This window comes from Phyllobates terribilis, unplaced genomic scaffold (genome assembly GCF_046119375.1).
Source record: "Phyllobates terribilis strain yellow unplaced genomic scaffold, ASM4611937v1 Scaffold_1__5_contigs__length_1240528914, whole genome shotgun sequence".
Lineage (NCBI taxonomy): Eukaryota > Metazoa > Chordata > Amphibia > Anura > Dendrobatidae > Phyllobates > Phyllobates terribilis.
Window position 1 is genome coordinate 580,129,144 of NW_027362761.1, and position 13,571 is coordinate 580,142,714.

General features: G+C 45.2%; 1 pseudogene; it reads left to right on the forward strand.

Annotated features, from left to right (window-relative positions):
• LOC141271384 (class I histocompatibility antigen, F10 alpha chain-like) overlaps positions 1-12,927 on the forward strand; it is an 89,117-nt pseudogene extending 76,190 nt beyond the window's left edge.
• Positions 12,928-13,571: the final 644 nt, after the last annotated feature.

The following is a 13,571-nucleotide window of genomic DNA, read 5'->3' on the forward strand; positions in this document are numbered from 1 at the left end:
AAAAGTTAATTTATTTCAGTTTTTCAAAATAAAAAGTGAAACATATATTATATAGAGTCATTACAAACAGAGTGATCTATTTCAAGTGTTTATTTCTGTTAATGTTGATGGTTATGGCTTACAGCCAATGAAAACACAAAAGTCATTATCTCAGTAAATTAGAATACATTATAACAACAGCTTTAAAAATGTTTTTAAAATACAAAATGTTGGCCTACTGAAATGTATGTTCAGTAAATGCACTCAATACTTGGTCGGGCTCCTTTTGCATCAATTACTGCATCGATGCGGCGTGGGATGGAGGAGATCAGTCTGTGGCACTGCTGAGGTGTTATGGAAGCCAAGGTTGCTTTGATAGCATCCTTCAGCTCGTCTGCATTGTTGGGTCTGGTGTCTCTCATCTTCCTCTTGACAATACCCCATAGATTCTCTATGTGGTTAAGGTCAGGCGAGGCTGCTGGCCAATCAAGCACAGTGATACTGTTGTTTTTAAACCATGTATTGGTACTTTTGGCAGTGTGGACAGGTGCCAAGTCCTGCTGGAGAATGAAATTTCCATCTTCAAAAAGCTTGTCGGCAGAGGGAAGCATGAAGTGCTCTAAAATGTCCTGGTAGACGGCTGCGCTAACTTTGGTCTTGATAAAACCCAGTGGACCTCCACCAGCAGATGACATGGCTACCCAAACCATCACTGATGGTGGAAACTTTACACTAGACCTCCAGCAGCTTGGATTGTGGCCTCTCCACTCTTCCTCCAGACTCTGGGACCTTGATTTCCAAATAAAATGCTAAATTTATTTTCATCTGAAAACAACACCTTGAACCACTAAGCAACAGTGCAGGTCTTTTTCTCCTTGGCCCAGGTAAGACGCTTCTGGTGTTGTCTATTGGTCATGAGTGGCTTGACACAAGGAATGAGACACTTGTAACCCATGTATTGGATATGTCTGTGTGTGGTGGCTCTTGAAGCAGTGACTCCAGCAGCAGTCCACTCCTTGTGAATCTCCCCCAAATTTTTGAATGGCCTTTTCTTAACAATCCTTTCAAGGCTGCTTGTGCACCTTTTTCTACCAAACTTTTTCCTTCCTCTCAACTTTCAATTAATATGCTTGGATACAGAACTCTGTGAACAGCCAGCTTCTTTAGCAATGACCTTTTGTGGCTTACCCTCCTTGTGGAGTGTGTCAATGACTGCCTTGTGGACATCTGTCAAGTCAGCAGTCTTCCCCATGATTGTGGAGCCTACTGAAACAGACTAAGGAACCTTTTTAAATGGTTAGGAAGCTTTTGCAGGTGTTTTTTGTTAATTATTCTAATTTACTGAAATAATGACTTTTGTGTTTTCATTGGCTGTAAGCCATAATCATCAACTTTAACAGAATAAAAACACTTGAAATAGATCACTCTGTAATGACTCTACAGGGTGGGCCATTTATGTGGAAACGCCTAAATGAAATGGGAATGGTTGGTGATATCAACTTCCTGTTTGTGGCACATTAGTGTATGGGAGGGGGAAAACTTTTCCAGATGGGTGGTGACCATGGCGGCTATTTTGAAGTCAGCCATTTTGGATCCAACTTTATTTTTTTCAATGGGAAGAGGGTCATGTGACACATCAAACTTATTGAGAATTTCGTAAGAAAAACAATGGTGTGCTTGGTTTTAACATAACTTTATTCTTTCATGAGTTTTTTACAAGGTTATGACCACTTATAAAATGTGTTCAAAGTGCTGCCCATTGTGTTGGATTGTCAATGCAACCCTCTTCTCCCACTCTTGACACACTGATAGCAACACCGCAGAAGAAATGCTAGCACAGGTTTCCAGTATCCGTTGTTTCAGATGCTGCACATCTCGTATCTTCACAGCATAGACAATTGCCTTCAGATGACTAAGTCTAAGGGGGTCAGATAGAATAGAATAGAGTTAAGTTAAAACCAAGCACACCATTGTTTTTCTTATGAAATTCTCAATGAGTTTGATATGTCACAAGACCCTCTTCCCATTGAAAAAAATAAAGTTGGATCCAAAATGGCTGACTTCAAAATGGCCGCCATGGTCACCACCCATCTGGAAAAGTTTTCCCCCTACCATATACTAATGTGCCACAAACAGGAAGTTGATATCACCAACCATTCCCATTTAATTTAGGTGTATCCATATAAATGGCCCACCCTGTATATAATAGGAATTTCACTTTTTGTATTGAAAATCTGAAATAAATTAACTTTGTGATGATATTCTAATTTACTGAGAAGCACTTGTAGGTCAGATGGGGGGGTTGAGTGAGATGGTGGAAAGATAATGAATTTGGTTTTATCCATATTAAGTTTTAGGAATCTAGCAAAGATTAAATAGCAGACAGACATTGTGGGATTCTGGTTAGTAAGGCGTTGATATTGGGTCCAGAGAGGTAGATCTGTGTGTCATCAGCATAGAGGTGATACTGAAAGCCGTGAGACTCTATGAGCTGTCCGAGGCCGAATATGTAGATGGAGAAGAGCAGGGGTCCTAGAACTGAGCATTGGGGGACACTGACAGATAGGGGGTGAGATGAGGAGGTGGTGTGTGAGTGGGAGACGCTGAATGTCCGGTCTGTTAGGTATGAGGATATCCAAGATAGGGCCAAGTCCGTGATGCCGATAGATGAGAGAGTCTTTAGTAAGAGGGAATGGTCCACTATGTCGAAGGCAGATGACAGGTCCAGGAGGAGGAGGACAGAGTAGTGTTGCTTGGATTTGGCGATTAGTAGGTCGTTGATGACTTTAGTCAGGGCAGTTTCAGTGGAATGCTGCGGTCAGAAGCCAGATTGTAAGCTGTCAAAGAGGGAGCAGGAGGAGAGGTGGGAGGACAGTTCAAAATGGACATGTCATTCCAGTAGTTTTGAGGCATAGAGGAGAAGTGATATTAGGGCAATAGCTAGACAGAGAGGATGAGTCAAGGGAGGGCTGTCACGGGTGTGTCAGCTGTGCCCAGCAGTTGGTTGCAGGAGATCCCTTCGTTTGGCATTACAGACATCTTCTTAGCTGTCTCACTCTAGGCTACCTCCCTCCTGCTCTAATTGACAATCAGGCCTGGGTGTTTACATACTTCCTAAATACCTCTTGCTACACAGATGTGTCGGTGATATTCACATGACCCCTTGTGAAGGCTTGGAGCTGTTGCAGTCTGATTACTTTCTCCTGAAGCTGAGAGGACGTGTTGCGATCTCTCTGAAGTCGCCTCTACCTAAGTTGCTCTCCCCTGTTTTCTCCCCCTTGCTGTCTTTAGTTGAGTAGTGGGGACTGACTAGTGCACATCCACCACCCCCCCCAGCCAGGGCCTAGTTTTAAGGAAATACAAGGTTTTCGGTTCCCGTGCTGCGATTGGTGAGGAACCAGTATAGGGATGGTAGGGGAGACTGGGTGATATCGGATGAGCTTAGGAGGTCTCCGCTCCCCCTTTCCCTAGTGTCCGGGCTCCCTTCCTCTCATCCCTTTGTGTTGCACTCAGTCTTTCCTACACCTTGCGTGACAAGGGCTTTTTGAGGATGAGTGTGATCGAGGCATGTTTGAAGCATGAGGGCAAGACATCAGTTGTTAGTGACAGGTTGAATAGGTGGGTTAGGGTTGGAATGAAGACTGCGTTAAGGTTTGAGATGAGGTGGGACGGGATTGGGTCAAGTTCACAGGTGGTGAGATGTGACTTGGAGAGTGAGGAGGAAAGTTGATCTTCCGTGGTGACGGAGAAGCTGGTTTTGGAGGACGAGAGTTGAATAGTTATAAGAAGGGGCTGTGGGGACTTATGACAAAAGCTTTGCCTTATGTTGTCAATTTTCTGCTTGAAGAATGAGACAAAGTCTTCAGCTGAGATGAGTGGAGAGGGAGGGGGAGCTGGGGACGGAGGAGAGAATTGAAAGTACTGAATAGCTGTTTAGGGTTGTGAGACAGGGAGGATATGATAGATGAGAAGTAGGTATGTTTTGCTGCAGTGAGTGTGGACTTTAAAGTAGTGAGGGACTGTTTGAATTCGATGAAGTGCCCATTGGAGTGGGACCTTTTCCATCTCCGTTCAGCAACCCTGGAAGCCTGTCACAGTTCTTTAGTCGGACTGTTGTGCCAGGATTGCCTGTTGATTGTGCGAACTTTGGTATGTGTGAGTTGGGCGACCGATTCAAGAGCTGCAGCTGTTGTGGTGTTATATAAAGCAGCAGCAGCATCTGCATCGTGTAAGGAATTTTTGTATATAAGAAGGAGAAGGGATTTGGAGAGTGAGTGTACTTTGAGGTGTTTGAGATTTCTGCGAGGGTGTGCAAGCTTCTTGATGGGGGATTGTGGACCTGGAGAGGAGAGGGGAGAGAACGTGAGTAGGTTGTGGTCAGAAAGAGGGAGAGGAGAGTTAGAGAGGGAACAGAGGCAGGTGTAGATGAGGTCCAGACTGTGGCCATCTTTTTGAGTGTCTGTGGAAGACCATTGAGCAAGGCCGAAGGAGGAAGTGAGAGATAGAAGCTTAGAGACAGATGAGTGGGGTGGGAAGTGTCAATGGGGATGTTAAAATCTCCCATGATGATAGTGGGGATGTCAGCGGAAAGGAAATGAAGTAGCCAGGTAGTGAAGTGGTCTAAGAAGGTGGTGGCTGGTCCTCGGCGGCGGTAAATGACAGTCAGTCGGAGGGGGAGTAGATGTGCACACAGTGCACCTCAAAAGAGGGCTAGGTAATGGAGGGTGGCAGTGGGATATGTGAAAAGTAGCAGTTATCTGACAGGAGAAAGCCAACATCTCCACCATGCTTGCCGCTGTGGTGGGGGGTGTGGGAAAGGTGGAATCCGCCATACGAAAGTGCAGATGAAGAGGCTGTGTCAGAGGCTGTGAGCCAGGTTTCGGTGATGGCGAGGAAGGAAAGTTTGTTAGTAATGAAAAGATCGTGAATGTAGGAAAGTTTGTTGCAGACAGAGCAAGTGTTCCATAGAGCTCCTATTAGAGGGACTAAGGAAGCGGGGGCTGGGTGGATGGGTATAAGAATAGGAAGGTTGTGGAAATGTGTGATAGATTTAGGATGAGAGGTAGAAGTGACTGTGGGGATGTGGTGGGGGGGGGGGGGTTTGGAGAGATGTCGCCGGCAGTGAAGAGGAGCGGAGAAAGTGTTAGTAGGTGGGAACAGGAGAGAGCATGAGGTGAGTGTCTGTGTTTGAATACACAGGATTGTATGTTGCGGAATAGTTTTGAGGATTAGGTGAGATGAATGGGGAGAATGGAGGGAGAGGTGACCAGTTCCTTACTAGGTGTAGGGTTTAACGGGGTTAGTAGAGAGTGAAGGACTATAGAGGAGAGAGTGAAAACAAACAGGAACATTGTTTACTGTGACTAAGTATCCAGTTACCGTATTTGCCGGCGTATAAGACGACTGGGCGTATAAGACGACCCCCCAACATTTCCACTCAAAATATAGAGTTTGTTATATACTCACCCCCTCCCATATAATGCCCCATGCAGGATGTCACCCCCCATATTATGCCCCATGCAGGCTGTAACCCCCCCATATAATGCCCCATGCAGGATGTTACCCCCCATATTATGTCCCATGCAAGATGTCACCCCCATATTATGCCCCATGCAGGATGTCACCCCCCATATTATTCCCCATGCAGGATGTCACCCCCCATATTATGCCCCATGCCTCAATACATTAAAAAAAAAAATACAATACTCACCTCACTTCTCCTCACCTGCTGCCGCTGCTCAGGTCCGGACTCCTCAGCGTCGCTGGCGTCTTCCCGCTCTGCACTGCCTGTGACGGCTCAAGAGAGGGCGCAGTGTAAAGACGTCACCGCACCCTCTGACCTGAGACGTCACAGGGAGCGCACAGCAGGAAGACAGCGGATCTGCGGAGGAACGGGGAGAGGTAAGTATCCGGCTGCCGGAGCCCTGAGCAAGTGGGGGAGAAGGGCAGGCGCTGACACCGCTCTCCTCCCCCCATAGCCCGGCGGGGTGCCCGACCGCAAGTGGTCTCCCCCGCCTGCTCGGGGCCCCGGCATCTGCCCGGCGTATAAGACGAGCCCCCCCACTTGGAGTCATGTTTTTCAGGGCAAAAAAATTGTCTTATACGCCGGCAAATACGGTACCTTCTGGCTCAATTCTGATATAATTCATAGCTGTATACTTCTTCAGAGCTGTACACTTCTATGTTACACTTGTATGGTACACTGGCATTCACCGCGGATGGAGACAGTGGTGATGGTGTGCGGGTGGGGAAGGGCACAGTGCGGCCCGTGGGCCACTGTTACAGGTATATGAAAAAGTTTGGGCACCCCCCTATTAATCTTAAGCTTAATGTTTTATAAAAATTGGTGTTTTTGCAACAGCTATTTCAGTTTGATATATGTAATAACTGTTGGACACAGTAATGTTTCTGCCTTGAAATGAGGTTTATTGTACTAATGGAAAATGTGCAATCTGCATTCAAACAAAATTTGACAGGTGCATAAATATGGGCACCCTTATCATTTTCTTGTTTTAAATACTCCTACCTACTTTTTACTGACTTACTTAAGCACTTTTTTGGGTTTTGTAACCTCATTGAGCTTTGAACTTCATAGCCAGGTGTATGCAATCATGAGAAAAGCTACTTAAAGTGGCCACTTGCAAGTTGTTCTCCTGTTTAAATCTCCTCTGAAGAGTGGCATCATGGGATCCTCAAAACAACTGTCAAATGATCTGAAAACAAAGATTATTCAACATAGTTGTTCAGGGGAAGGATACAAAAAGCTGTCTCAGAGATTTAACCTGTCAGTTTCCACTGTGAGGAACATAGTAAGGAAATGGAAGAACACAGGGACAGTTCTTGTTAAGGCCAGAAGTGGCAGGCCAAGAAAAACATCAGAAAGGCAGAGAAGAAGAATGGTGAGATCAGTCAAGGACAATCCTCAGACCACCTCCAGAGAGCTGCAGCATCAACTTGCTGCAGATGGTGTCACTGTGCATCGGTCAACTATACAACGCACTTTGCACAAGGAGAAGCGATATGGGAGAGTGATGCGAAAGAAGCCTTTTCTGCAAGCATGCCACAAACAGAGTCGGCTGAGGTATGCAAAAGCACATTTGGAGAAGCCAATTTATTTTTGGAAGAAGGTCCTGTGGACTGATGAAACCAAGATTGAGTTGTTTGGTCATACAAAAAGGCGTTATGCATGGCGGCAAAAAAACACAGCATTCCAAGAAAAACACTTGCTACCCACAGTAAAATTTGATGGAGGTTCCATCTGTGATAAAGTGAAGTTACGCAGGGGATGGATCTTTCAGCAAGACAATGATCCAAAACACCGCTCCAAATCTACTCAAGCATTCATGCAGAGGAACAATTACAATGTTCTGGAATGGCCATCCCAGTCCCCAGACCTGAATATCATTGAACATCTGTGGGATCATTTGAAGAGGGCTGTCCATGCTCGGCGACCATCAAACTTAACTGAACTGGAATTGTTTTGTAAAGAGGAATGGTCAAAAATACCTTCATCCAGGATCCAGGAACTCATTAAAAGCTACAGGAAGCGACTAGAGGCTGTTATTTTTGCAAAAGGAGGATCTACTAAATATTAATGTCACTTTTCTGGTGAGGTGCCCATACTTATGCACCTGTCAAATTTTGTTTGAATGCAGATTGCACATTTTCTGTTAGTACAATAAACCTCATTTCAAGGCAGAAACATTACTGTGTCCAACAGTTATTACATATATCAAACTGAAATAGCTGTTGCAAAAACACCAATTTTTATAAAACAATAAGCTTAAGATTAATAGGGGTGCCCAAACTTTTTCATATAACTGTATCAGCCCCTCGGCTGTCTCCATTCTCGGGCTGGACTGGAACAGCCAGAGAGCCGGATGTGGCCCGTGGGTCGCACTTTGCCCAGGTCTGTTCTACTCACATTTCATCTGTGACATTTTATAAAACTGTGGGATTTTCTATAAATCATTTCCTATTTTCACAGCTTCGGACACATCTTCTGACTCCAATAATCCGGCCAATGCCTAATGGTGAGTGGTGACGTCTTCTGTAATTGCTGCCGCTTCACAATGAAGGAAGAATTAGGAGAAAGTTACTGGGATAAAGAACAAAGTGGGGAGGAGGGAAGGAATGTAAAGACATCGTGAAGAAGAAAAGTGAATTTTGTATTTTTTCATATGTATTGATCATAATAATGTGATCGTCACTTACAAAAGCAGAATATAAATGCTGTATATTCCCGCGACATGAACTGTGCAGACTGGGGGGAGCAGACAGATTCCTTTACAGTTGATGACACACTGAAAATGGAGAAAGTAAAGAAAAAAAAAAGAAAAAATTGCAAAAACAATTAGTGCAGGAAAAGGTTCTCTATTACAGCCTGGGAGAGACGCTATCATTAATAGTCTTCAGTCCTCCCTTCTCTACCGGGATTAAAGAGAATCTGTCACCAGGTTTTTGCTGTCTTATCTGAGAGCAGCATAAAGTAGGTTCAGAGGCCCTGATTCCAGCGCTGGGTCACTTACTGGGCTTCTTGCTGTATTTTGATAAAACAGCGTGTTATCTGCTGCAGCTCTGCTAGTCCTCTCAGTGATGAGATCCTGCTTTGCAGTCCTGTATATTAATGAGCTTAGTCTGTCCCCGCCATACAGCACTGATTGTCAGCTTTCTGTAGGCCATAAGCTGTCAGTCAGTGTTGTGGTCGTGATTATGTGGAGCTTATTGAGAGGACTAGCTGAGCTGCAGCAGAAAAAAACAGCCATTTTGTCAACTACAGCAAGAAGCCTAGAAAGTGACACATTGCTGGAATCAGGATCTCTGCTCCTATTCAAGGATTTTCTCTGCTTGGGAAGCATCAACCTAGTGACAGATTCCCAATAATCACCTCATCATCATCCTTGTAGATAAACAGTTCTCCACCTATGTAGTTTGGCCTCCTTTAAGCTGTTATCCAATACATAGAAAAAATAAAATAAACGCTCCTACTTATCTTCACTCCATTCCCCCGCTGTGCGGAGTCCTCTTCTGAAGCCGGCAGCTGACTTCAGCATCCAAGCGACAGGAACACATGACGTCAGCTACTGGCTGGGCGACAGCGAGTATTGCAGCATTCTGCTGGATGTGCGTCCAAGTACGCACATCCAGCTGAAGAAGGGGCTGGCATCGACGGGCCCCTCACCCTCACGGGTCCAGCGGCGGCTGCTGCAACCATGGTCGTTACGCCACTGCATGTATTACTGGTACTTTCCCGTTATAGAAGGTGATGGGGCATTTAGGACATTATTAGAGCGGTGTAATGACCTCTAATGGGAACGGTTTGTACTTTTTGTCATTACAGAACCGGACGAGAGACGTCTTCTGCCTCCATCCTTGTGGACTATGAAGAATGTCACCTTTTATCTGTCATTACTTCATTGTGTGTAATTGTACAGGAACTGGCCGTATACAATAATCTCATTATTATTTAGTGTAATCCCGAAATAAAAAGACCGATCGGTAAAAACAAACACAAAGCAGAAGAATTGTGAGGCCTCCGGCTGGTTCCTGTAATAGTGGTCGATCTCCTGTATCAGCCGCTGATCCCCAGGGCGGCTTCTCTGCTGAGAATTTGGAACATCCCCTTTAATAAATGACATATTACAGTGCGTGTCGGCTTAATATGCCGCTTTATGTAAGGGCTGACAGGTTTGGGGTGAGAACACTTCTTGTGTTCGGCTACTGGGAGCGCGGGGGGAATACGCTCATGTTTCCTCCTCTCCCACCTCTCACATCGGTGACTGACAGGCGGATTATTAATCTGACAGATCGGCTGTAAGAGGATCCGATAAATGATGTAAAATACCTGACATTGATGAGACGTCTCCTGTACTATTGATTCCCGGTCACATTTGCTGGGAGATTACAGGAAACTTTTGGGTGAAGTCTTTACATATTTCTGTATCTTACACAAGTATTCTCATTAATGGCGCATTATACTGAGGACGGGATTAGTGGATATAACATTATGTCGCTTTATTTCATGCTTTTTACATTTGTTATTACATTTCCTTTAAGGATTTGGGTTTCGTTTTATTGTAGCTTCAGTTTTTTTCTGATTTTGGTGATATTTTACTATTTGTACGATTTGATATCTGTACAGGAGACATCGGAGCACAGAGCGAATGTTGTATTATACCTGAGGGGTCATTATCCTTTCTTACATGTTACACAGGGAAATGTCTGCTGGTAACAGACTGAAGAATTGTCCTTACTCCTCCTCCTGATGTAAGGGGGAAGACCGGGGTGTAAGTGCTTTCAGAGCAAGGGATCCAGAACTGCCGGGGCCGTACCTCGAGTTGCAGGGGGAAGACCGACTGCGAGCTCAGGAGTTATGTGACTGGGAAGTTGGGTGTGTGTCCAGAGACAGAGCGGGGAGGTCTGGTGACTGAGGGACTCCTGGTGTGACTAGAGAGAGGAGGGGACGAGGACGTTTTGCGCGGGAAAGCAGAGCTGAGTCCTGCACAGGAGAACAGTGTGAGAGGGTCCAGGCTCCTGGCTCTAGTACTGGGAGCAGGAGTCGGGTGCGGTGGACTGGAAGAGTCAAGCCCGACTATAGAGACAAGGGACACAGGGTCCGTGGAGCCGAGGCACGTGAGGTGCCGTGTTATGGACTAGGGGCTCAGCTGGTAAAGCCGGAGACCGCCCGCTGCCGCCAGAAGACGGAGCATTGTCTAGGCGGGGAAGCCTGAAGAAATCATCACCTGCATCCGCTGGCGACTGCCTTGTGAGGAGCCAGAGTCAGCTAAGTGTACAAACTGACGTTTACAACCGGTTCGGCTCTGCTACATCTTCTCAGACTGTGAGCTGTTAGTTATAGACTTTCACCTGCTATTTCCCTTGATTCCCCCCCCATATTTTCCTTGTTGCTCCCTGCATGGAGATTGACCTTGTTCTTATAACCCCCCCCCTGTTTATTAACCCCGTATTGGCTGCTCTGTGTTTCTGTGTCACTGCATCTAAAGTACCCGTGTTACACTGACACTGGAGGTCCCATGTAAGGCCTCCTTGAAATGTCCATGTTTCCAGTACGTGTGACACCCTGTTTTGTCATGAACACCACACATCCCCATTATAACCTATGGTGATCTTCACATGTTCGTGTTTTCCAGCAGCCGGATACTAAAAGCCAATACAAGTCTATGAGTCAGTGTAAGACATGTGCAGCACAGGGATGGCAGCAGTGTACGGTCTGTGTGTAACATTGCAGAGTATAGGAGAAGCTTTGTCATTTCATTCTTTCTTTATCCATACCGGAAGAACACGGCTGGCACCTGGAAGAACACGGCCGGCACACTGATCCAATACACTGATGACAGTGGTACTGTTTTTCCGGTACCGGTTTTATGCGGGAAGGGGCCTTAGATGGAGCAGCAGAGCGCTCACCATTATCAGCTCCGCACTAATCGCTCACCATTATTAGCTCCGCACTGATCGCTCACCATTATCAGCTCCTCACTGATCGCTCACCATTATCAGCTCCGCACTGATCGCTCACCATTATTAGCACCGCACTAATCGCTCACCATTATCATCTCCGCACTGATCGCTCACCATTATTAGCTCCGCACTGATCGCTCACCATTATTAGCTCCGCACTGATCGCTCACCATTATCAGCTCCTCACTGATCGCTCACCATTATCATCTCCGCACTGATCGCTCACCATTATCAGCTCCGCACTGATCGCTCACCATTATCAGCTCCGCACTGATCGCTCACCATTATCAGCTCCGCACTAATCGCTCACCATTATTAGCTCCGCACTGATCGCTCACCATTATCAGCTCCTCACTGATCGCTCACCATTATCAGCTCCGCACTGATCGCTCACCATTATTAGCACCGCACTAATCGCTCACCATTATGATCTCCGCACTGATCGCTCACCATTATCAGCTCCTCACTGATCGCTCACCATTATCAGCTCCTCACTGATCGCTCACCATTATCAGCTCCTCACTGATCGCTCACCATTATCAGCTCCGCACTGATCGCTCACCATTATTAGCACCGCACTAATCGCTCACCATTATGATCTCCGCACTGATCGCTCACCATTATCAGCTCCTCACTGATCGCTCACCATTATCAGCTCCACACTAATCACTCACCATTATGATCTCCGCACTGATCGCTCACCATTATCAGCTCCGCACTAATCGCTCACCATTATCATCTCCGCACTGATCGCTCACCATAATGATCTCCGCACTGATCGCTCACCATTATCATCTCCGCACTAATCGCTCACCATTATCATCTCCGCACTGATCGCTCACCATTATTATCTCCGCACTGATTGCTCACCATTATCAGCTCCGCACTAATCGCTCACCATTATCATCTCCGCACTGATCGCTCACCATAATGATCTCCGCACTGATCGCTCACCATTATCAGCTCCGCACTGATCGCTCACCATTATCAGCTCCGCACTGATCGCTCACCATTATTAGCTCCGCACTGATCGCTCACCATTATTAGCTCCGCACTGATCGCTCATCTCACATTTACACCGCCATCTGCGTCATGTGATCCCAGCGGGAAGAGGAGGATTGGGGTCGGGTTATTATAAGAAGACTGTATAGGGACGAGTTTAATACAGAAACTAGAGGTCAGACTGTATATCACTAGTGCGACAATAATAATGACACCTGTATTGTAGTGATCCGATGCACAAACACCAAGAAATCCAGCTCTGACGCCTCGTGCAGATTAGCTTGGACGTGGACTGTGACTGCACTGACATGAAATGGGAAACATTTTATTATAATTACAAAAATCTGCAAACGTCAGAATATTAGAAAACTGCAATTCATTCTACTGGGGATAAGAAACGTACTGGGAGTTTATCTCCATGAATATAAAACCTTCCGGCAGAGTCGCTTTTTACATAACTTTATTTTTCCGTCAGTCGGGTCGTATGAGGACTTTTTCGGGACTTGTAGTTTTGGATTTCATTTTTCCTTCACTTACTGTGGGATAAAGATGAGCTGTAACTTGTTCTGCAGGTCTGTGTGATTGTGGCGATAATTACGTTTTTTTTCCAGATTTCCTGGTTTTATTGGGTTTAAGAAATTGTTGTCATTTTATGCCTCCATTACTGTTATGTTCTAATTACTACTGCACATTTTTGGAAAAGTTGTAGTGAACAAACAAGCGGCAACAGAGTTTAATGCATGAGGAAATAGATTTTATAATGAAAAATTGGACTTTTACATTTGTAACATTACCAAGTATCCATATTATTATTTATTTTTGGTTTGGAAATGGGTGGGGGGTGATTTACACTTAGGGTTTTTTTCATTTATTAAATAAAATCTTTCAATACAATTTGAGGTTCATATGTTTTTATTTTTAATGTATATTTATTCCATGTTTTGGGGAGGAAGGTAAACTAATAACGGCACTTCTGGTATATTTATTTTTTTCACTGCGTTCACCATGTAGGTTCAGTAATTGGACATTTTTGGTAGCTGGGGTCATTACCAATGCGGCAATATCAATTATGTGGGTTTTTTAAATTATTTTTTTCTATAATAAATAAATGG